This window comes from Ictidomys tridecemlineatus, chromosome 5 (genome assembly GCF_052094955.1).
Source record: "Ictidomys tridecemlineatus isolate mIctTri1 chromosome 5, mIctTri1.hap1, whole genome shotgun sequence".
Lineage (NCBI taxonomy): Eukaryota > Metazoa > Chordata > Mammalia > Rodentia > Sciuridae > Ictidomys > Ictidomys tridecemlineatus.
Window position 1 is genome coordinate 177,438,928 of NC_135481.1, and position 21,294 is coordinate 177,460,221.

Consider the following 21,294-nt stretch of genomic DNA (forward strand, 5'->3'; position numbering starts at 1 on the left):
AATCTTTGTCTCAAGGTCCATTTCTGGGGGACCAGTATAAAGGAGTATGAGCCCAGGAAGGCGGGGAGGGGAGAAAGACATGAACTCCAGGACAGGGGCAGGATGAAGAGTCCCGAGGCTCTCCCGCTAGCCTGAGCACTGCCCGCGTCTCTCCCCTTGACGTTCCCAGTGGTCTTATTAAGTGGGAAGTCAGGTGTTACGCACTAAACTTCCCAAACCAGGTGCAGCAGATTCTCTTTGAACTCTTCCAGAAACTTCCCTCTGGAATATGCAGTCGTGAAATTAGTGGATACCTTTTGCTTTGGGGGAAAGGTACCACCAAAGACATTCTGTGGCATCATAAATACGCCCCTCCAAATAAATCCGTGGTGTCTGGAGCTGAGTTGGGCAAATTTGCATGCGGGCCAAGGGCTGGTGGAAGGTCAGGAACTGAGGTCTCCCGCTCTTTTCTTTGGGGGTAAAACATGATCAGATCCTAATGGGTTGGAATGAACTTGACTGAGGACCCTGAGAAAAAATGACAAAGACCCACATGGAAAATGGCCACAAGGACAGAGGGCGTCTATACCGAAGAGCATGTTAGACACTGGCCTTTTGTACCTCCTTCCCTCTAGCTGTTACCCTGGGCATGTTGTTTTACTACTCTCAGCAGAGCTGAATGTCAAGTCGAAGGATTAAGGTCAAACTCTTAAAAATAAGGCAGAAGTTGGAAGTCTTCCAGGAAACTGAGAGGAAGATCATAAATTATATTTCTAAAATCTAAACACCGTCTCCTTCAGTTCTTCCTACAGAATTTATTGGACTTTTTTGGCCTGGTGAGAGAGGAATGGACCCTGTGGGGTACAGGGTCAGAGACAAGTGAGTAAATTGGCTTCTAGACAACAGGGGTTCTCATTCATATAGGGCGTCACTGTCACAGATGGGCAGGTACCACAGGTGATGGGGGAATCTCCAAAGCAGGGTCCTGCTCTCAGGTCAAGGACAGCATGATATGGATAGTAATAATGATGGTGAACATGATCACGATCACAACGTCTCCTGGTTACAAAAGAGAAAGCTTCACTCTCAGCATGGTTCAGTGTGAAGTCTGACGAGTTAATCAGATCCTAAAAATATGACTCAGTCAGTGGTCAGAAGGTAGGATGATTTGAAACAGACGGAGAAATGGATTCCTGTTTGAGTCAGGAGAAGCTCTGTGGATCTGAGACTGTGCAGACTTGGGGTCAGAAGTCAGCTGAGCAGTGGGACTGTCTCTGGGGAAGGGCTGGTTCTGATGGCTGAGGCCAACAGGATCGAACAACTGTCCTTCCAGTGGCTTCCACCCTTCACCATCTAGTATGTCCCTACCCCAATCTGCTTGACACTTGCTTGATGGATCTTAACTGATGCCTCAAAATTGCAAAACTAGGGCTTGTTCCCCCTCCTCTCTGTCCACTCGCCTTCAAGAATATAATGAGTTTGTCTGGGCTAAAATGTTTTATTGAAGCCCAATGCTAGCAATATCACCGAGAGAGTAAATCCTAAGCTAATAGAAGCGGAGTGTAATGTAAAATAGCAGTTAATCTCTGTTGTAGAGAGTAAGAAAAATTAACAAACCACTGTTCAAATATTTATTAGCAGGAGAGAGACTGGACAGATGCCCTTGTTCTATAACTGCAGGATATTGGAATAAAATTGTTTCGATTTTAGGTGTGGATGGGGTGGGCTCAGGAATGATTTCAAAGGGTGAAGGATCCAGAGCCCTCTCTGGGGAGTGAGACCTGTGGTCTCTTAGGTTAAAATTTCTTGGCAGTTCTTGACAACTCTGGAATTTTCTCTACCAATGTTGGACCACTCTCATGGGCTTCACTAACCCACCAGTTCCCTATGTAAGACCTAGCAAAAGGTGGCTGTAAAGGCTGGCGTGTGGGAGGGAAGATTCCTTAACCCTGGCTGATGGTTTCCATGATGGCCGCCAACAATCTCCCCCATTCCTGGACACACATGCTGCTTCTCCTGTCAAGAGGTGGCGCCATTTCTCCTCCCTGGAGCCTGGGCTGACCTTGGAACTTGCTTTCACCTGCTGCTGTGCCAATTCCTGGCCTAGTCCTAAGAGTCTGGGCTGCAGGTGCTCTGTTAGAGCTCTGAGCCCCTGGGAAAGTCCAATTAATCTGCAGAAGAATGAGAGCCAAGCAGCCCCTCCCTGTTCCAGACACCCCTTGACAGTCCAGACTCCCAACAAGGGGGATAGATGACAGGAGCACAGAGGCAGGACCATGGTAGGAGCAGTTTAGGGCTGAGGTTCAGGATTGATCCCTGGGATGGGGAAGGGGCCAGAGCTTTCCCACTTGTATGGTGAAAGTTCTAGCCCCTGATCTCCCAGCTGAATGTGGGAATGACCCCCTCAGACATCCAGTGGAACAGAACTGCCCAGCTCTACCTGGCCACGCCCACAGTTGTAAATAATAATAATAAATCATTTTGAGCCTTGGGAGGAGAGGCTTGTTCAAACATGGGCACCTGACACAACAGCCCTTCTAAGGACTGGAGTCTGGCTCCCCTCCTGCCACTTTGGATGTTGTACACTATATCTTGTCAAACTCAGAAATCTGGACTGACACCCATGTGGCTCTCCAGAAGCCGGCCACCTGTCAGGGCTGCTCTGCTGGCCAGCCCATCCAGCTCCGAGCCCAAGCTTGCTCAATTCTTCAACAAACACCGATTCAGAGGTCTCACTGAAATCCAGCCAGCCCTGGTCACTGAGCATTTAGAGACACTCTCAGGCTCCAAGGAGCTTCCAGGCCAAAGGGGAAACAGGCAGCAAGATGACATGCTAACATTCAGTGTGCAAGGTGCTGAAAGAGTAGCAGGACACAGGCCCACGGGGCACATAGGTGGGAGTGCGGGCTCAGTGGTGTAGCACACGCATGGTGTAGCGCATGCACAAGGACCTGGGGATTGACCCCCAGCACTGCGAATAAATAAATAAATAGGAGGTAGGATGGCACCACACCCAGATAGTCTTCCTGGGGAGAGGTGTTTGAGTGCTTGGTGGCGAGGTCTTCAGGCTGGTCATTTCCATGTCATTGTAGTTCTATGCTGTCCCCTGTGCCCCTTCTCTCTCTCTCTCTCCCTCTCCTTCCCCACCTCCTCTTTCTTGGTACTGGGGATTGAACTCAGGAACACTTTACATCCCTGGCCTTTTTTTTTTTTTTTTTTTTTTGAGACAAGGTCTCCATTGCTGAGGCTGGCCTCAAACTTGGATCCTCCTGCCTTATCCTCCCAAATCGCTGGGATTACAAGCATGTGCCACCACACCCAGCTAGTTCCCTGTGGCCCTTCTCAGTGCTTCTGCCTGTCCCCTGTCCCCTTCCCCTGTCCCCTTCCCCATGCTTCACCTCTTTTAAGCAGGACATGATGATTGATGACAAGGCAGACTGGGAAGAACCAGAGATCCAGCCAGAGACAGGGAGCTCAGTAATGAGGGAGGTGTCACTGTTAAGGTGAGAGAATCATGGTGGAAAGGCCACAGAGACCTGTCACGAGGTAGACAGCCTAGGATTCAGAGGCTCCGAGCAACTAGCTCAAAGTGCACTGGCTCCCAATCCGGTACTCATTCCACTACTAAATGAATGAAGAGTAACAGTAAAGGTGAAAGATACACGTGAGTATGAGGAGATGGGTTTGTGATGTTAAGAAGTCAGAAAGAGGCTAGGGATATAGTTTAGTGGGAAAGCACCTGCTTAGGATGCACAGGCCCTGGGTTCGAGCCCCAACATCTCTCTCTCTCTCTCTCTCTTTCTCTCTCTTTCTCTCTCTCTCTCTCTCTCTCTCTCTCTCTCACACACACACACACACACACACACACACACACACGACAGATGTCTATCAATAGGAAAACACATAAATTATGGTGCATCCTTATAATTGAATAATATGAGTCAAAAAATGAACTCAGCTGTATGTAACAATAAGAGTAAATCCTACAAATAGGTCATTGCACTATTGTAACTGAAAGCTTGGTCCTTGTCCTTGACGTCCATTCAAGAATGAAGACAAGGCCTTGACAAAAAGGAAAAAGAAGGTTTATTGCTTTGCTAGCAAAGGAGAAGCGCAGGGGACTTTTATAGAAGTGATTCAGAGAAAACGAGATCGGGAAGAAGATCAGGGAAAAGAAGATCAGGGAGAAGTTTAGGGAAAAGAAGATTGGGGAAAAGAAAAAAAAACATGTAAGTTTCAAAGCCACAAGGGATACAGTCAAAGCAGCAAGTGAACCTCTATTACAATTGCATGGAGAAAAATTGCATAAAGACATATACAATTAAAAAATCAGCCAGGCATGGTGGTGCACACCTGTAATCCCAGTGGTTTAGAGGCAAGAGGATTATAAATTCAAAGCCAGCCTCAGCAACTTAGTGAAGCTCTGAACAACTTAGCAAGATCCTGTCTCAAAAAATAAAAAGGGCTGGGGACGTGGCTCAGTGGTTAAGCACCCTGAGTTCAATCCTGGTACAAAAAAAAAAAAAAAATCATCACCTATTCACTAAAACCCCATTAAACAATGTGAGATATATATTTGTTTGCAGTGCTGATAGAACCCATGAATGCTAGGTACTCATTCTACCACTTCCATCTCTGTAAATGTATTTTTAAATGCCTGGGAGCTACCAGCTAAATCCAAGATTGGGAAGGAGGCCATGGGCCAGGATTGTGGGGAATGAGCAAAGAGGCTTGTGCTTTATTTATAACATTCTATTAATTTTTTTAAAAAAAGAGTGATTCAACTGTAACTAATATAATTAAATATTAATTAAATGGAAAATAATGAATTAAGGATTTGATTCACAGTCCTTGTTACTCCCCCAAATAGACCTCTACTGTGACACATGGCAGATTCTGTGTCTTTGAATAGTCACAGCAGCCCGCCCTCGGGATGGGCGCCACTCTTCCTCTTGCACAGATAAGCAGCACAAAGCTCAGAAAGGCTAAAGAAGTGTCCAGATCACACAGAATATAAATGGAGGACTTGAACCCAGGCCTATCTTAACCCTCTCCTCTGTACCTGGGAGCGAGAAGATGGACAGGTGTGTATCACCTGGGAGCTCTCAGCACTCAGCCCCGCCAGACCTGACCCTCGGAGGCTGATGTGACTGATCTGGGCCGGGGCCTGGGCTTTCTTTTTCTTTCCAAGAGGTTTCCATGGTCTGCCGGATTTGAAGATAGCTGCTTTAACTGGTGGCCCCTGAATCAGCCACTGTGGGGGATCCTTCAAGTGTGCCCCTCCGTTACTGTCCTTTGAGACAACAATTTTATGAAAAGTAAATGTGAATCAAACTCTAGGATGCATTTTTGAAAGGAGCTCACAAAGCCGGTGTCAATTTTTGGTTCCTAATTTTTCTCTCTCTCTCTTTTTTTTAAATCAGAGACTATGAGACACTTTCTTCAAGAACTTTAAAAAAATTACCACCTGTAATAATTTAATGAAATAAACAACCACCAGTAATAATGAATTTTAAAGTCAGTGTTTCCTGGACCTCAGGTCTTTTGGAACCACCTTCACATTTACCATAAGATTTATGTCACCGCTGCTAATTTACTTAGTAGTTTATTTTATTTTTTTTTCTTATTTTTTTTTTAGTAGTTTATTTTAAATCAACTGTTGCTCATAAACTTGAATTTTTTATTTGAAAAGATAACTGTACACCATCACTTACAATGAAAACTAAACATAACACTCACAATAAAGCACAGTTACTTTTTCTTACCTGCAACGATCTCATATACTAGCACTGATTTGATTCTTACATTTTAGGAGATAATTATAAATACTAAATTTAAAAGACAAACTTTGAGATGAGCTATTGAGAAATTCAAGATCCTGCAGTGTTGATAGAACCCAAGGCCTCATGAACGCTAGGCACTGGTTAGATCCTCTCTCACCTGGATTATTGAAATAGCCTCCTAACTTACCTGTTTCCGCTCTCACTAGCCCTTACCCCCATCTATTTTTCTTCTCAGCGGCTGGAGTTATCCTTTAAAAATGAATATTGGGCCATGTCCTCTCTGCACTCAAACCCCCTAGTGGCTCTCCTCTTAGAGTAAAAGCCATGGAACTTACTATGGCCAACACCTTGCTACTCAAAAAGAGGTGCTACTCAAAGTGTGGTCCTGCAGTGTCCATATCACAGGGAGCTGATAGAAATGTGCAATCTCAAATCTCACCCTGGACCTGCTGAACCACAGTCTATATTTTAATGAGCTCCCAGGTGATTCACATGCACATCAAATTTGAGAAGCACAGACTGGCCTAAGCGCTCCCCCAGGGTCTTCCTTCAGCCCCTGTCCTAGTCCCTTCCACCACTTTCCCTCTCCCTTTCTCTGTCCCTCTGCTCCAGCTACTTGGTCTCCTCCAGCCGTTCTTGAGTCACACCAGACTTGCTCCTGTCTCAGGGCTTTTGCACTTCCTGTTTCCTTTGCTTGTTTGTTGTGTGTGTTTGCTAGGAGGTACAATCCAAGGGGGAAGACCCAGGACAAGGGCGTTGAGATTGCACATTTCTATCAGCTCCCTGGTGATATGGATACTGCTGGACCACACCAAGCCGGATGCCCCTGACTCATCACGTGGAAATCTTCTGAGAGACCATGTAAATGAAGTCACCTCAGGACTGTCCACCTGAGGGAGGGAGTGGGGAGAAGTCCATCCACTGGTCTCAGTTCCACTGAACAGAGGTTCCACTGGGAGAGCTTCACCCCTGTGGGGCATGAACACTTCTGCCCTTCCTGGTGGTTCCATTGTGGGTCCCCCAGCAAGTTTTTGGTCCCCTACTACAGCATCAACAGAGAATTTCTGGGGCAAGAGGCATGAGATAGGTGGTCCAGGCATGAGATCCATCAGAGCCCACACAGAGTATCTTCAGCTAAGTGTGACAAGTGACCCACTCTGAGAAGTCAGCGGAGGACTGAGGACCTGGAACCTGCATGGGGGAGACCTGTCACCAAGCTCCTCCCCATACCCACCTGGCTCACTGCTCACTTCCTTTGATGGGTTCAAATATTGCCTTGGAGGAAATCTTCCCTGGTGGCCCTTTTAAACACTGCGTCTCCCCCTGTCTTTTCCAGAGCAGCCGTTACCTCCTAGTGGAATGCACAATTTGATTTAAAAAGAAAATGGTCTCCTGTCCTCCCACCCCAGCGGCTGCACCATCCAGGGTAGGGATCTGTGCCTGTCTGCTTCACGGCCATGTCCACGGTACCTACAGCAGTGCTTGGGGCCTAGCAGGTGTCAGTAAATAGTACTGAAGAGCCCAACAAAAGGCAGAACTCAACAGGCCCTTAGAAGTCGGGGAGCTCACTGGTCTTCAATCTTATGTCACATGGAACCTAACATGGAACAGATGACAGGCAGCAACCTCTGAGGTCTCTCTGCAGATGTCTTGGGCATTCTCCCTCCTGTGTTGGTGACAGGAAAAAAAAACAACTGAGCCCAGAGAAGGGACATCCCTTCCCCCTCCCCCCCCCAAAAAAAACCCCTGTATTTAAAAATCACAGATACACATAAGTTAGGGTTGTTTTTCTGTTTGGAACAATTGGAGAAAACAGTGATGATCACAGTCTAACTCAGTAGTCCCTGCACCCACAACTTTTCCAGTCCCAGCAAAATCCCTTCTTGAAGGGGGAGCCCAGAAGCCTATCCTCCTGCCTGGTCTTGGGGTTCCGGGTGCTGGGAGGGAGCATGTCGGTGGCCAGGCAGTCTGTGGGAATCGCTGTCTGTGGGCAGATTCTGGAATCCTTCCTTGTGAGAACAGTTCTTTTGTTTGGGAAAATATTTCAAAAGACCTATTTGATTATGCAAAGAAATGCTGGGGGCGGATGAGATGCCTGCCAGGGGCCAGTGCTGTTGGGCCTTTGGGTTTTCCCAAGTGTGGGTTTTTTCCTTTGCCTTATATATCTTTGCCCGTCTCTTTATTTCCAGCCTTTATTTAGCACTTTATTTTAATGATGTTTGTAAATAACACATAGAGGGGAGATGGGGAAGAGAGCGCTTGCCAACAGCCCAGGGTGGAAGAAGTCAAGACAGTGGTGACGGGGTGGGGTTTGGGAGCTGACGTTGGACACAGCAACATCTAATGCTTGGTTTAAGAGATGATTCATTCTGTGGTGACCCTCTGTTCCCATTGTTCCCTGATTTTAAGTATCAGCTGTAACCCCAGTAGTTTAGGTTGAATTGTGCCCCTCCCCGCCAAAATACATTTATATCCTAATCCACAGAACCTGTGAACATGACCTTGTTTGGAAAAAAGGGCTTTTGCAGATATAATTAATTAAAGGATTTTGGGATGAGATCATCCTGGATTATCCAGGTAAGCAATAAATATAGTAACAAGTATTCTTATAAGAAATGAGAAGATGGGCTGGGGTTGTGGCTCAGCAGTAGAGCGCTTGCCTAGCACGGGCGAGGACCTGTGTTCGATCTTCAGCACCACGTAAAAATAAAGTAATTAATTCAACATAAAAACAAGAAAAAAAGAAATGAGAAGAGCTGGGCACGGTGGGTGGTTCACACCTATAATCTCAGTGGTTTAGGAGAATGAGGCAAGAGGATCACAAGTTCAAGGCCAGCTTCAGCAATTTATCGACAATTTGTATCAAAAGTGGGTTGGCTGGAGATATTCTTCAATGATTAGGTATACCTGGGTTCAATCCTTGGTGCCAGAGAGAGAGAGAGAGAGAGAGAGAGAGAGAGAGAGAGAGAGGGACTGGGATTGTAGCTCAGTGGTAGAGCTCTAGCATGTGAGGCTCTGGGTTCAATTCTCAGCACTGCATATAAATAAATAAAATAAAGATCCATTGACAACTAAAAAAAATACTTTTAACAAAAGAGAGAGAAAAAAGAAATTACATATTTGTTTGTTTACCTGCTTATCATCTGATTCCTCCGTGGTACATAAATTCCATGGGTGTGCTTTCCAGGTCTGCTTTATTCACCACTATTGTGGTGTATTTGCAGCAGAGTACGTGCTTAATAAATATTGTTTAAATCAATGAATGAATGAAGAAATGCGTGCATGCGTGAATGAATAAACAGAACAAAGTGTTGGAGAGATATTCTAGCTCTGGAACCTAAACCCTTGAGAGAGAGAGATGGCAAATGCTTGTTGCACACATGCTTCTACTCCCCACTCCTGTGTCTATGCAGTCACTAATCAGTCATGTCATTCTTTCCTGCTGAGGCTGAGGACAGTTCCCAGCTCCTCAGTACAGTGGTCCAGCCATATTTTCTAATGAATTAGAGGAGGTCAACAAAATGGGACTTTTTATGATAAAAGAATGCAAGGGAAGATTCTTACTGTGGCAGTTTAAAATAAAGCTTTCAAATTCTTTGACATTCCTCCTACTAAATGGTGGGACATATGATACTTCCCCTTGAATCTGGACACTGTGAATGCTTGACCAATAGGATATGGCAGAAATGACGTTATACCAGATTCCAGGAGCAGGTCTTCAGAAGCTGGCAACTGGCAACTCCTTTCTGTTCTTTTGAACCATCCTCCTCCTCCTCCTCTTCCTCTTCTTTCTCCTCCCTCCCCCCTCCTCCTCCTCTTTCTTCTTCTTTGTGATACTGGGGATCAAATCCAGGCTCTCATCCCCAGCCCCCCACTTTTTTTTTTTTAATTTTGAGGCAGGGTCTCCTAAGTTGCTGAAGCTGGTCTTGAACTTGCAACCCTTCTGCCTCAGCCTTCCAAGTAGCTGAAATTGAAGTGGCACCCTCTTTCTCCACAGAAAAGACTTAACTGGGCTTCTCCAGAAATCTTTACCCAGACTGATTTTAGGACTGTCAGTAAAAGAGTCTCTGCAAAAAAGTTCAATGTAGATAAACTTCCTATTTTCGTATCACCCTGTTTTACTTGGCCATTGGCCAAGAAGATACCAGCACTCCAGTTGCTGGACACCTCTTACTAGTTGTTCACAAACATATCCAGTATAGTACTTTGAAGAAATGTGCAAACGAGGCCTCTGGCCTTGAGCTGGGGCTTCACAGAGATGTCTATATTTTCAAGATAAGTTACAACTGGGCTCCATGATAACAGCTGGCAGGGGGAGGAAAGAGAGGGGAGAAGCAGCTCTCCCCTTCTCAGGTGCTATCCTTGAAGGGTTAACTTGCCCAGAACAGTGAAAGAAAAAACTACTTTTATGTGAACTTCTGCAGACTGTGAACTTCTGACCCCCTCCCCTTACATGCTGGGTATAAAATTCTGAAACTGCCTGAAATTGGGGTTCAGGGGATTAATTGATTACAGCAAAAGCTGTGCTCTCTGAACCTGGCTGCAGCCAAATAAAACTGTTTCCTGCTATCTTCGTTGCTTTGCCTCGTTTGTCCCTTCAACAGGATTATGTGAATGCCCAGCCTGTATATTCATACTTCAAACCTAGCCACCATGCTGTGAGGAAGCCCAAGCTGCTTTAAGAAAAGACCCACATGGAAAGGCCAAATTGCCATCTGGGAGAATACTCCAACCTCAGTGGAGATGGCCCATTTGTCATTGCATAAGCAAAGATAAGCTGTCCCTGCAGAGCTCTGCCAAAATTACAGGCTAAAGAAATGGGTAAATGGTTTCTATGTTAAAACAGTAAATTGGGAGTTTTTGTTATGCAGCAATAGTAACTGAGACACTTGTTGAATTTCAGCCACAGCTCTCCCACTGGGGCTCAGCCCCCAACATCAAGTTCTGTTCCAGTTTCCCTGCTCTATGTGTTAGGTCCCTTTCTGGGTCTGTAGCCTTAAGACATAGCTTATATCCTATCCTATACATGAAGTGGGCAGAGGGCTTATTCTGCTCCCCATATTTCCATATAGTCCTGTAAGATGATTGCTTAGCCTGTTGGACTACCACCCCAGCTTCTCTAGCAGCCCAGGCTTAGATCTTATATTTTACAATATACTGTGGCTTTTGAGCTAGAGGATGAAATGTGGGTGTCATTTGAAGTTGGGTCCCATCCCTTTTATTCCCAGGGCTGTATTTGTCAACACATAGCAAACGACTCACCCTGGTGCATTGGTTGGGGAAGCTGTGTGCCTTTTCTTAATTCATGGCTTCCCTGTCCTGCCCTGTTACTCTTTGTGGAATCAGACTCCCTGGGCTCAGGGGAGCCATCTCCGAAGCCTCTGCTAAGTGGTTCTGAAACGTGTTTAGATGCCATTTAGCCGCTTGGATGAGCCAGTGACTGCCTCATTAATCTGCAAACTGTTGGAAACAACTTGCTTGTTTCCCTGCTCTGGGCATTGGGCACCGGCCCAATTGGGTCTACACCTTGAGGATACTGAATTTTAGGAGACCCAGGGGGCCTGGCTTCAGAGGTAGGTAGGTAGATGTGCATTCAACTTCTAGCTTTGCAATATGAACCTTGCACATTCTGGTGACCTTGGGCAGGGGATGTCAGCTCCCTGATCCTGGGGCTCCATGTCAGTTCCGTGGGGACAATGCCAGACTTAGGAAGTTGCTGCAAGGAGTCAGTGAGATAAAGTGTGCAACTCCCATCGACTCCCATTGAAGCAGGGCTTCCAGCTTCTTGAATCAGCCTAAGATGAGTTCAAATTTCCCACTTGCCCTTGTACACAGGTTAGTGCTTATGAAGAATCAGAACAGTGCCTGATAGAAAATGCTAGACAATGTCCTGTGGATTTTATGGATCACTTTTGTGTGCCTCTGATTACAGGTTTCCGGGATGTCTGTCTTGAGAGATGGTGAAATTCAGAAGTTAAAGAGTATGGACTCTGAGCAGGCGGTGGCATACACCTGTGATCCGAGCTACCTAAGCGGCCGAGGCAGGAGGATCTCGAGTTCAAAGCCAGCCTCTGCAACTTAGTGAGGTCCTAAGCAACTTAGTGAGGCCCTGTCTCAAAATAAAATATAAAAAGGGCTTGGATGTGGTTCAGAGGTTAGGTGCCTCTGGGTTCAATCCCTGGTACCAAAATTAATTAATTAACTTTAAAAAGAGTGTGGACTCTGAGTCTGACTTTCTTGGATTGAATCCCAGATCTCGTACTTACTCTATGAGTGATCTTGGGCAAGTTAACCTCTTCAGTCCTCAGTTTCCTCATATGCAAAATGGAAATGATAATAGCACTTACGTCTTCAGGTTGCTATAAAGGTTAAAGAAATTAATATGCCCAAATAGACAGCATCCTATAAGGTTCAGCTGGTATTACTTTGTACTTTGCTGATCCAGATGTGAAATCCCATATCTTTCTTAATTCCCACATATAAACTCACACTCAAAAAATTTTTGTTTTGAACATTAGACGGTACACTCTTAATATGTAACTAGGCTTTTATGTAACAGTTTGAAAAATTAAAATAAAACTTACAAAAGAACAAATCAATGTGAATTTTTTTTTTTTTTTTTTTTTTTTTTTAGCTAGGTGTGGTGATTTGTGCCCTTAGTTTCAGCTACTCAGGAGGCTGAGGCAGGAGGATCACTTGAGTGCAGAAGTTCAAGACCAGCTTGGGTAACATAGAGAGACTCTCACCTCAAAATAATAACAAGCTAGGTGTGTTGGTACATGCTTATTATCCCAGGAGGCTGAGACAAGAGGATCATGAGTTCAAAGCCAGCCTCAGCAAAAGCTAGGCCCTAAGCAACTCAGTGAGACCCTACCTCAAAATAAAATACAAAACAGGGTTGGGGATGGGGCTCAGTTGTAGAATGCCCTTGAGTTCAGTCCCTGTACCCGCTCCCACCAAGAAAAAAGAAACAACAACAAGAAATATATATAGATACACACACACACACACACACACACAAACAATAATAAAGTATATATCTTTATATAGTTTGTTTTGTAAATATGGTAGAGCTTACAAAAAGCATGAGGGTACAATGGTAGAGGAAGGGTTTACTGTTTGTTCACAAGTTGCTTCAAGTTGATCTTTAGATGTGACAGTTTTATATATATATATATATATATTTTTTAGTTGTCGATGGAACTTCATTTTATTTATTTATTTGTTTTTTATATGAGATTCTGAGAATCGAACCAGGTGTCTCACACGTGCAAGGCCAGCGCTCTGTCACTGAGCCCCGCTCAACATGAGAGTTGTTTCCTCCAGGCCTCCTGCGACAGGCCCTCCCTACTGCACCCCAGGCACCCCACCTAGTCTCCCCACCCTTCCACTTTCTCTCTGGCTCCTTGTTCCTCCACTGTTTCTTTTTCTTTTCTTTCTTTCTTTCTTTCTTTTTTTTTTTTAAAGAGAGAGTGAGAGAGGAGAGTGAGAGAGAATTTTTTTTAATATTTATTTTTTAGTTCTCAACGGACACAACATCTTTGTTGGTATGTGGTGCTGAGGATCGAACCAGGGCCACACACATGCCAGGCGAGCGCGCTACCGCTTGAGCCACATCCCCAGCCCCCTCCACCGTTTCTATTTCTCCACCTTTGACTCTGGATCCCCCATCCAGATTCTTCTGCCTTAAGTTTGAGATTAATTCTGCTCTCCCCGCCCAGCCTCCCTGCCCAAGCAGCCTCGCCCCCCCCCACACACACACAGTGGAACACCTTCCACTTACTGGCCCCCCCCTCCTTGGAAGGCAGTGCAAATTATAAAGACAAACACTGTGGGGACTGCAGGTGTGGCTCAGTGGTACAGCGCTGACTGGCCTAGCAGGTGTGAGGCAAGGGCTGGCTCCTCAGCACGGCATAATAAAAAAACAAATAAAATAAAGGTATGTGTCCATTTCCAACCCCAAATAATTAAATAACTAATTTAAAAATAAAAAGAAAGAAACACTATGCTGCCTTGGTCGGTTGTCTTTGTTTTCGACCCAGGAGCCTCTACCACTGTGCTACATCCCCAGCCCTTTTTATTCTACCTTTATTCTGAGACAGGGTCTGGTTAATTTCCCAGGCTGGCCTAGAACTTGTACTCCTCCTGCTTCAGTCTCTCAAGTTGCTGGGATCACAGGCGTAAACCACTGCACCAGGCAAAAAGAAATGCTGTATCTTCTTATAGGCATGTAAAGACTATAATAGACAAAATATGAATGACATGGGCTCAACTATTATCAACAATATACATGATCTTCAGGATCATTTTGACAAGGAGTAATTTATGCCTTACAGTGTTGAAGTTAGGACATAATTCCCACATGAGAAGGACAGCTACCACTCAATCAGTGTGGGAGGACTTTCCTTAGAAAAAAAGAGATCCAGGCTTTTAGTAGCACAAGAGAGTAAAAATGAACATGAAGTCTTTACACCATTATTTGAAAGAGAATTCTGATTTTGGCAATGCAATCTACCAAGCTTGCTGCAGCTGCAAACATATGGGAATGCAAGAGAAAAGTCTTAAAACATATGTATTTGATACACAGCTGAGTGTAGGAGGAGGAAAGGGAAATCCCTAAGTGTATGAAAATACGAGGGATCATCAAGTAAGAACAATAAACTTTCAGCGGACGTTGCAGCAGGTACCAGGGCATCTCCACAGACTTTAGGAATGTGTTGATCAGTTTTCCATTACTGTTACAAAATACTTGAGATAATCAACTTAAAAATAAGAAAGGTTTATTTGGGTTTTAATTTTGGAGGTTTCAGTCCATGGCTGGTTGGTCCTGTTGCTTTTGAGCCTGTGGTGAGAGAGGAAGAGAAGGGACTGAGGTCCTACAAGTCCCTTCAAGAGAACACCCCAAATGACCAGAGGACCTCCCCCTTGGCTCCACCTCTTAAAGTTTTCACCACCTCCCAATGGCGCCAAGTTAGGACATAAGTCTTTAACACATGAGCAAAGGGACTCCCAAGAGCCAAACTATAGCAAGAGAAAGGGACAGGGGTTTGAATACCATGTAGGTCAGAAGACGTGGCCTAGGGGCCCTGTGAAAATAACTTAGAACTAAGACCCATTCGAATCAAAGCTGCACCTGGGAGGACTCTTTCCTATGCATCAGGACCAGAAGTTCTCCAGCCTGGGCCAGGGCCTCCTAGACTAAGGCAGGTTGGGAGTGGCAATCCAGACCCAGGGGCCAGGCAGGAGCCCATTCGTTAGTGCATGAGGAATTGCCAGATGAGGCAACCTGCTGAGCGTCAGAGTCCAAGACTAAGAACTGTCAGAACAATCACATACCCACTGTGTGCCATAGGCTGTGCTATGCGCTCCCCATTTCATTCTTACCAGCTAATGAAGTAGGTGCTTCTGATGTCACCAGGAGGCCAGGCTGGTAGATTTGGACAAGTCAGGATGAGAATGTGATTGCCTATTGGCTCCAGCTTGGGGAAGGATTTGGACTAGACAGTTAAGAGGGACACTCTGGAGATAACTTCTCAACTCCATGGCTTTTTTTTTTTTTTTTTTGGTACCGTGGATTGAACCCAGGGACACTTAACCACTGACCCATATCCCCAGCCCTTTTCATTTTTTATTTTGAGACAGGGGTCTTGCTGAATTTCTTACAGCCTCACTAAATTGCTGAAGCTGACCTTGAACTCATGATCCTCCTGCCTCAGCCTCTGGAGCCACTGGGATTACAGGTGTGCACCACCATGCCAGCTCCCAGGGGCTTTTAAACAGTGCCTTGTGGATGTTTAGGGATCGTCCTAGGTAGCCCTAGGGAAGGTCCTCTGATGAAAACAAACAAACAAAAAGCTACAATAAAGTAAAATAAGAGTCTAGAAAAAGAGGCGATGAGGCAAGGTGTCTGCCTGCTATCCCAAGGTCTGCCTCTTTCCTTTACAGAGCTGTATGATGCTAATTACACCAATTAGCCCTCGGCTCCCAGCAGCTGGACGTTGTTTGTCCTTCAGAAGTGTCCCAGCATCCTGGGGATCCTGGAGCTCCAAGATCCTCCGCAAACACAAAAGAAGGGATCTCGCTGCATTTCCACATTTCCCTGGCGGACCCAGGTGGTGGTGGGGGAGGCATGGAGAGTTGGATGAGGCTCTATCCACAGGTGTGGGTTACTTCCTGGGCCTTGGGCTCCCCTCTTACAGAAAGAATAAGAATCTGCTTTCTGTTCGTGGTATTTACCTAAAACTTAGAACTGGTTTTGCTTTTGGAAGCCTCTTAACTGCAGCTTTATAAAGAGGCTCCATATGCAGAAAAAGGGGGGAAATTAATTGGTCTTCCAGGGAACAGCTGAAACCAAGTCTGGTAATTGAATTTCACACTGAATGCCTCCCTCTGGGGGGCCTGTGTGTGATCTGGAATGGATATTTGAGTCTTCCTCATGTAAGTGGCTCAGGCTCCTGTAGGCTTACCTTTTTTTTTTTTTTTTTTTTTGGTGGGCATTACTCATTCACACTTTCATTGAGATGAAGGGAAATTCACATCGTCTTACATATTCTAAAATGATAGAAAGGAATGAAAAGGGGAGGAGGCTGTTCTCATCTGGAGATGCAATTTGGCAGATCCTTTGCAAAGATTGGGCAGGAGCCAATTCAGAGAATAAATTATTGCTCGAGTGCAGGCTGCCTCCAAGTGAAGCTACAGACCCAGCTGGTAGGTACCAGAGCTCAGGGGCTCCGTTCCAAAATGAGTTACGATGGGTGAGATCAGGAGAAGCAAGGAACACCGGAGGTCATGATAATAATCAATGCCTTAAACTGGTAGATATAGACTGAGGTGACCTACTGATGCTTTAAGGAGCACAGCGGCCCAGGGAAGACTTAACTTGTGCATTTTCTGTCTTAATAAAAGAGTTACTGGTACATCACCCTGTTCTTGGGTTGGACATGCAAGATAACCTTCAACCCCTGCCAGCACCATGGTGAATATCACGGAGTTTCTGAAGTCCAGGTCAGCCCCCAAGTAGAGAATACAATCAGTCAGCCCTTCTTAATCATTGGCTTCACATCTGCAGATTCAATATTTGGAAAAAAAAAAAAAAAGAAGGTGTATGCATTGAACACCTTCAACTTTTTTCTTGTCATTATTCCCTAAATAATACAGTCTAAAAATTATTTACATAGCATTTACATTGCATTAGGTATTATAAGTCATTTAAAGATGATTTAAAGTATACAAGAGGATGCATATAGATTTTGTGCAAATACTATTCCATTTCTTTATTTATTGGAACCCAGGGCCTCACACATGGTAGGCGAGCATTTTACCTCTAAGCCGTATTCCTACCCCTTTGCAATTTTATATAAAGGACTCGAGTATCCTCTGATTTTGATACCTGGGAGAGAAGGTCCTGGAATGAAGGCCCCAAGGATACTGAGGGTTGGCTGTATAGTTCTAGAAATATATATAACAAGTGAAAAACCAGCCTCTACCTCAGAGCAAAGCCTGTCCAAGGAAGCGACAAGACCTTTGTCCTTGGAAAGACCCACAGAGCACTCCTAGGCACATTCCCACCCTGCTGAGTGGTTTATCTACAAATAACAGGAGAGATCTGCTGCGCCAGGTGTCCCTGACTCAGTCAGGCTAGGTGGGGACCCATAGCAACCCCCTAGCAGCCACCAATCAGCATGAGACAGAGAAATACCTGGGATGCCAGATGACCCTCCCAGTAGTTTATGGTGTCGGGAAACCATGTAGTTCAGCACGAACACCCCTCTTGGCTTAAACCAATCAGTTCAAATGAATCCCCCTCTTTGTAGTAACCAATCACTCCTACCCAACTTGTTCCCGCCAGTGAATGAGTTAATCATATTTTAGAGTTGTTATTTGATTCTCCCGCGGTGTGTGATGATTTGCTAAGAGATGCTATGATGTATGTGGGGGTCCCTGCCTTCTCCAAAGAGTGTATAAACTGCTGCAAACCCTGGGCTCGGGCCTCTCAGCTTCACCAGTTGCTGTGTGCACGCGGAGGACAGAGCTAGCTCGCAATAAACACCTCTTTGCTGTTTACATCGATCTTGGTCTCTGGTGGTCTTTTGGGGGTCCCGAATTCGAGCATAACACAAGTAGGAACATAATATGAACCACAAATGAAATCACATTTGTAAGTAAAAATTTTCTAGTAGCCACACTAAAAAGTATAGATGATATTAATGTTTTATGTAACCCAATAAATAAAAATATCATTTCAATATGTTGTTGATATAAAATTATTAATGTGATAAAATGAATGCAAAATGTGATATACATAATAAAAAGAATTTTCATTTTTCTAAAAATATTTTTGTGTGTGTAGTGCTAGGGATTGAACCCAAGGCCTCATTACATGCTGAGCAAGTACTCTGTCCCTGAGCCCTAAAATTTTTATTTATATTATTTCTTGTTTTGTACCACATCTTTGAAATCCAGCGTGTATTTTAACTTATAGCACATCTTGATTCACACTAGCCACATTTCTTCTTCTTCTTCTATTTTTTTTTTTTTTTTTTTTTTGGTACCAGGGATTGAACTCAGGGGCACTTGACCACTGAGCCACACCCCCAGCCCTATTTTGTATTTTATTTAGAGACAGGGTCTCACTGAGTTGCTTAGCACCTTGCTTTTTGCTGAGGCTGGCTTTGAACTTGTGATCCTCCTTCCTCAGCCTCTAGACCACTGGGATTACAGGTGGAGTACCACCGCACCCAGCTCATACTAGCCACATTTCAAGTGCTCAGTCACCACAAATTGGACCATGTAGGTATAACCTTTCCCAGAAGCTAAGGAAATAGAATGAACCCTTTGCAATTCAAAGGTTACAAAGGAAACTAAAGAGGTTTTTGGGTTAAGAGAATCAGTTGAAATGTTCCTTCGCTAATACTTAAAAATATGAGCAAAAGATAATAAAAAGCAAGAAGAAAAAAGAACCACAAACTAGCAAACTAAAAAAATAGATAACTGACTGTATAGGTTGAATTGTGACGCCCCCGGTCCCCCCTCCTGGCCCCCATTCACATGTCTTAACCTTGGTGCCTTAGAATGTGACTTTATTTGGAGATAGGGTCTTTACAGAGGTAATCAAGTTAAAATGAGGTCATTAGGGTGGGCCTTGATCCAGTATGACATCATCATAAAAAGGGGAACTTTAGGTTCTGAGACACGCATAGAGATGATGTGAAGAGACATGGGAAGATGGCCGTGTGCAAGCCAATGGGAGAAGTGTGGGACAGATCCTTCCCTCACAGCCACAGAAGGAATCAACCCTTCTGACACCTTGATTTTGGATTTCCAGTCCTGAAACTGTCCGCTGATAAGTTTTTAACCATCCAGCTTGCTATTTTGTTATATCAGCCTAAAACTAATATAATAGTCAAATAATGAAAGGGCATGACCCAAAGTAAAAAATTTCTAGAACAGATAATCAAAAAAAGAACTAGAAGATTCTGGAGTAAGCCCATAACCTGAAACACTGATGTGTTGACAAAATCCACAGAATTCCCTAGAACACCTAAATTTGGAGAAAAGCAAGATGAGTGAACATCTGTTATGGTTTAAATATGAGGTGTCCCCCTAAAGATCCTGTTTGTAGGAATATTCAGAGGTAAAAGGAGTAGATATGAAAGCTGTGACCTAATCAGTCCATTCTAGCTTAAATGGAACCGACTGGGTGGTAACTTAGTCAGGTGGTGTGTGGCTGGAGGAAGAGGGTCACTGGGGGTGTGCCCTGGAAGGGTGCATCTTCCCTGTGGCCCTCCCCTCCCCTCCTCTTCTCTCTCCCTCCCTCTCTCTCTGCTTTCTGAGCCATTGCTGGGCCAGTCCTCCATGATGTGCTGCCTCACCTTGGGCCCAGAGCAATGGTGCCAGTCATCTATGGACTGAGACTCCTGAAATCGTGAGCCCCAAATAAACTTTTCTTGTTGGGTGTTTTGGTCATAGCCATGAAAAGCTGACTAAACAGCATCCTCATCTTTTCCTTCTCCAGATGGAATAATAGTAGAGATGGCTACCAGGAAGAATCAGGTGAAAATAAGTGGGCAATATTGCTGTGTCTCGCTGATGAAGTAAACACACTGAATTGAGACACTGATCCAAAAGCTGAAGCTAGCCTTCTCCCTCAGGAATGGGACACACCCCTGGCCATGGTGGAGTGGACGTTGGAATAGGCTGGTCAGCAAAAGCTCAGAAGAGAGGGAAGAGGCTACATAGGCTAAGGAAGTTCACACACAATTGCAGCTGAGCTCTGTCTCTTTCCCTCCATAATTTCCACAAATGGCAAAAAAGTAGACATCAAATGTACAACCCTTACACTATGTTTCAGAGGGAAAAATAAGTAAATTTCTTTTTTTTTGGTGGGGGGGGAGGGTACTGAGGATTGAACCCAGGGCCGTCCACCGAGCCACATCTCCAGCCCTTAACTTATTTTAATTATAGTGGGACAGGGTAATACACAGAGCAAACAGAATACATATAGACAGAACCATCAAAAAGTGAGCCGAATGCAAAGAAGACAGGCCAGAGTTCTTTCAGTATATGTGTGTGTGTGTGTGTGTATACATACACATGCGCAAACACCCCTTTCCCCCACCATCAAAACTAGTACAACTAGAGAGCCCACATGGGAAGAAAACATAACTTCAAAGATAGATGAAAAAATTAATGAAAATAGCTTTATAAGAATCTTATCCTATTTATTTATTTTTGTTGTGCTGGGAACCTAACCCTGGGCCTTGCTCATGCTAAGCAAGCGCTCTACCACTGAGCTACATCTCCAGTCCCCTAATTTTATTTTTTTAAAAGGAGCTCAAGATAAGATGATAAAAATGAGGACTGAGGTTGTGGCTCAGTGGTAGAGCGCTTACCTACCAGCATGTGTGAGGCACTGGGTTAGAGTCTCAGCACTGCATATAAATAGATAAAAATAAAGGTCCATTGACAACTAAAAAAATATTAAAACAACAACAAAAAAGCTTGTAACACCCAAACCCATTTAAAAAAAAAAAAAAGATGATCAAAATGACAAATCTAGATAGATAGGATTCAAAGAAAACATTTAAAGGTCAAAATAGCTTCATTATGGCACTAGTAATTTAAAGCTACAAAGAACATATACCACTGAAAATGGCAATACTATTATTTAATAGCTATTATTGCTATTAAAGACGTGAGATAATAATGGTAAATTCAAATGAAAAGAAAGTGGGTTTAAAACAATTAGAAACTACTAAATATGGAAGGCAGACAAAGAAGATTTAGTGCGTCTTCCCTGAGGCCCTCCCCTCCCCTCCTCTTCTCAGATAACTGACATCTATGAATTGGAGAATACAACAAATGAAAAGAAGATAGAGTCAAAATATAAAGCAAGTGAATTTCTCTGAAATGGAAAAAAAAAAAAAAAGCACAAATCTTCGGTAGAAAAATTGCAGTGTTGCTGGAAATTTTAATAAGAAATATTCCGCATTGAGACCAAACCTACCACAAGAGTGACAAGACAATTCAATGA